Source organism: Pteropus medius, unplaced genomic scaffold (assembly GCF_902729225.1).
Source record: "Pteropus medius unplaced genomic scaffold, Ma_sr-lr_union100, whole genome shotgun sequence".
Taxonomy (NCBI): Eukaryota; Metazoa; Chordata; class Mammalia; order Chiroptera; family Pteropodidae; genus Pteropus; species Pteropus medius.
In genome coordinates this window covers 12,136,205-12,140,001 of record NW_024340699.1, presented here as the reverse complement: position 1 = coordinate 12,140,001, position 3,797 = coordinate 12,136,205, and positions in this window count along the sequence as shown.

Here is a 3,797-nt window from a genome sequence, read left to right as displayed (position 1 = left end):
CCCTGGTGCAGGTCACAAGGAGAGCAGTCTGGACTCCTGGGGCAGGATGGGTCTGTGCTTCAAATGCTGAGCCCTGGGCAGACTTTGGGCAAAGAAGGTTTGATAATGCTAGGTGGGCCCTGATGTAATAAAGTCAAGAGGCCAGAGTGGTGCGTGGTAGGGCACCCACCATCTCCCAACAAACCCACAGTGAAGTCAGAACAGTAATCGAGGCGATGTTTGCGAAGCGCTCAGTCTGCACTGGGGCCCTAACTAGTTTTGTCTTTAACTTAGAAACGCTTTCTCAGCATTACCTTCCTTAGGGTGGGGTGTAAGGGGATGAGGGTAGGTGGGGTGGGGTGGGAAGTGGGGGGCGGGGGGGCTGCGTTCCTCAAACACTCTGCTCCAGCTCTACCTACCGCCTGGCTGGCTCCCTCTTCAGTGAGTTAAATCAAACTTTGGCACCGGCTCACGATAATGTTCGAATGAGAGTCACGTTTTCAGCTCTTTTTATAGTACTTGTTGACAGTTGCTCCCTGCATCAAACCCCCAGCGACTTGCCAGGGGCCTCAGAATGACACCCAGACTCCTTACCGGAGCCTACGAGGCCTCCAGCCCCCTCCCTGCCTGGCTGCCCCTAACTCTGTCTACTTACAGCGCTGCACATTCCTGAGTGTGCCCACTGTCCCTTCTCGGGGCCTCTGAATAAGCTGTTCCCTCAGCCAGGAGTGCTTACTCCCCAGATCCCCCCAGGCTCACGGCTCAGGTCTCAGCCGACAAGTCACCTCCTCTGAGAGACTTCTCCGGCCACCAGAGCTGTGTCTGTGCCCTGTGCTCCCACTCAAGTCCTGTGGGTCCCAATCACCTCACCCTTCTTCTGCTGAGAGTTGCGTCATTGCTGATATGATCTCGTTAGCTTTTTTGCCTATTTAAATGTTGTCCACCCTCCCATCGACTGTGGGAGCCCCAAAAGACGACCAGAAAAACCTGTCGATCCAGCAAAGCTGTGTTTATCAGTCCCGGCGTCAGGGAGGGTACAGCCTTGACAGCGTTTCGGGAGTACCTGAAAATGGGGATTTAGAGGAAGGTATTTGTAGGGGCCTTGATAGATGATTTTAAGGCAGGTCTTACAGGCAGGGAACTGGCTGCCACTGGGCAGAGTTTATGACATAAGAGTCCTCAGCTGGCAGGCACAGCAGGGCAGGGGTCCTGAAGCAAATCCTGAAGAGCAAGCTGTCCCTTATCTTTTTTTGTTTTTTAATCGAGATGTAACTGTATTACTTTATGCGTACGACACAATCATTCGACATATGCGTCCATTGCAAAGTGATTGCCACTGCGTCCAGTTACCGTCCATCACCACACACAGTTACGAAAAACTTCTTTTTCTTGTGATGAGAACGTTTAAGGCGTACTCTCTTAGCAGCTTTCAAATATACGATACGGCGTTATTAACTGTAGGCACCACACTGTGCGTCGGATCCCAGAACTTATTTACTTATTTATCTTGTAATGGGAAGTTTGTAGCTTTTGACCCATTTTACCTGCTCCCCACCTCCCCAACCACCAATCTGTTCTCTGTATCTATGAATTTGGGGGGGTTTTGCTTTTGTTTCTGTTTTTGTTTATTTTGGTTTCCATATATGAATGAGATTGTATAGTATTTGTCTTTCTCTGTCTAACTTATCTCACTTAGCATAACACCCTCAAGGTCCATCCATGTTGCCACAAAAGTCAGAATCTCCAAATCTCCTTTTTATGGCTGAATATATTTGTATAGATATATTACATTTTCTTTATCCATTCATCCGTCGATGGATGCTTAGGTTGCTTCCATGTCTTGACTATTGTGAATAATGCTGCAGTGAACGTGGGGGCGCAGATATTTTTTTGAGATAGCGATTTCATTTTCTTCAGGTAAATACTCAGAAGTGGAATTCCTGGATCTGTTAGGTTTCGTAAATAAGCAGATTGCACTGTCTTACCTTCCAGAAGCAAGTCCGTCCTGGAACACGCAGCTGGGTTGGTTGAGCTGGGTCCCAATGTTCACACGGTAACAGGATGTCATGCTGGTTCCGATTCTCCTCCCACAAACTGACTGGAAGCTTCTAGAGAGCAGAGATTTTATCCATCTCGTTATTCCTACTCGTTTTTATATGCCAGGAGCCTGGCATGGGGTGTAGTAGGTATTTCAAAAACAGGACATAGTAGGTGTTTAATAAATGTTTATTGATCAAATGAACAAATTATTACTTTGTCATTAAAAGCCGGTTGTGACCCTGGGCAAGACACTTCACTGCCGCAAAATAAAGACAGGTAAAGATAATTAAGTTTATTGAGTACCTACCATTTGCCAATACCTTCCTCAGTGCCGCGGACCTGAGGGGAAACCAAACCAGCTCTCCACTCTCATGGAGCTTATACTGCAGTGCAGACAGGCAGACAATAAATAAGCTAACAGATGAACACAGGACATCATCGCTCATTGGCTAAGTCCATATTTATGTGCGTTTCTCATTAGGAAGCCAGATGTACTTTTTTGAGAATGAGTCTAGAGAAAAGCTATACTCCAGTGAAAATCACAACAAGAGTTTTCTTAGATTATATGTCATCATTGTTTTTATTACAAAAGCAATATGTGCTTGTTGCAACAGTGAAATAAATTTTTAAGCATACAAAGGAAAAAGTTAATAGATCCACCACCAGCACCTCTAGGCATCTGCCTGGCGGGAGCCCTCTCGCAGATTTTTCCAGGATTACACGAATACATATGCACAAACCAAGTTACAGCATCACCTATAAAGTATGAGTTTATATATACAGTCGACCTTGGGTTCGAATTCACAGATCCAACTAAGCACAGGTCAAAAAATATTCTTAAAAAAGTGGCATCGTCGCTGACATGTTCCATGTAGTTTGGCTTATGATGGCTGTGTCCATACGGAACAAATGCAGACTTTTTTCTTGTCTTTGTTCCCTAAACAATACAGTATAACAATGATTTTTTATAGCATTTACACTGTATTAGGTGTTAGAAGCAATCTAGAGATGATTTAAAGTACAGGGGAGGATGGTATAGGTTATATGCAAATACCACGTCGTTTTGTATAAGGGACTTGAGCATCTGTGGATTTTGGTATATGCGGGGGTTCGGGGGGAGGTCCTAGAACCAGTCCCTGCCTGGATACTGGGGATGACTGTATACAGTAGATGCCTGAAACCATGGATAATCCCAAACCCTATATATACTATGTCATTTCCTATACATACATACCTGCGATAAAGTTTACGACCTCTCTTTGGCATATCTGAATTACCAGCATCCCCACTCTTGCGTTTCGGGGACATTTTAAATAAAACGAGGGTTGCTTGAACACAGGTGCCGCGAAATCAGTTGATCTGATAACTGAGGTGGGTACTAAGTGACCAACATGCCGCTCGCGTATCCGGAGAGGGATGACCCATGTCCCAGGCAGCACAGAGCGGGATGGCGCGAGTTTTCATCATGTTCCTCAAAACAAAGTGCAACTTAAAACTTACGAATCGTTTATTTCTGGAATTTTCCATGTAAGATTTTCGGACCGTGGTTGACTACAGGTAACCGAAATTTCAGAAAGCAAAACTACAGATAAGGGGGAGGCAGAGCTACCGTATATCGGGTCTTGACCTTGGCCTGTGTATTCCATTCTGGACTCAGAAAGTGTGAGCATGCAGATGCAGATGCAGATGCAGATACAGATGCAGATGCAGATGCAGATACAGATGCAGATGCAGATGCAGATGCAGATATAGATACAGATGCAGATGCAGATGCAGAT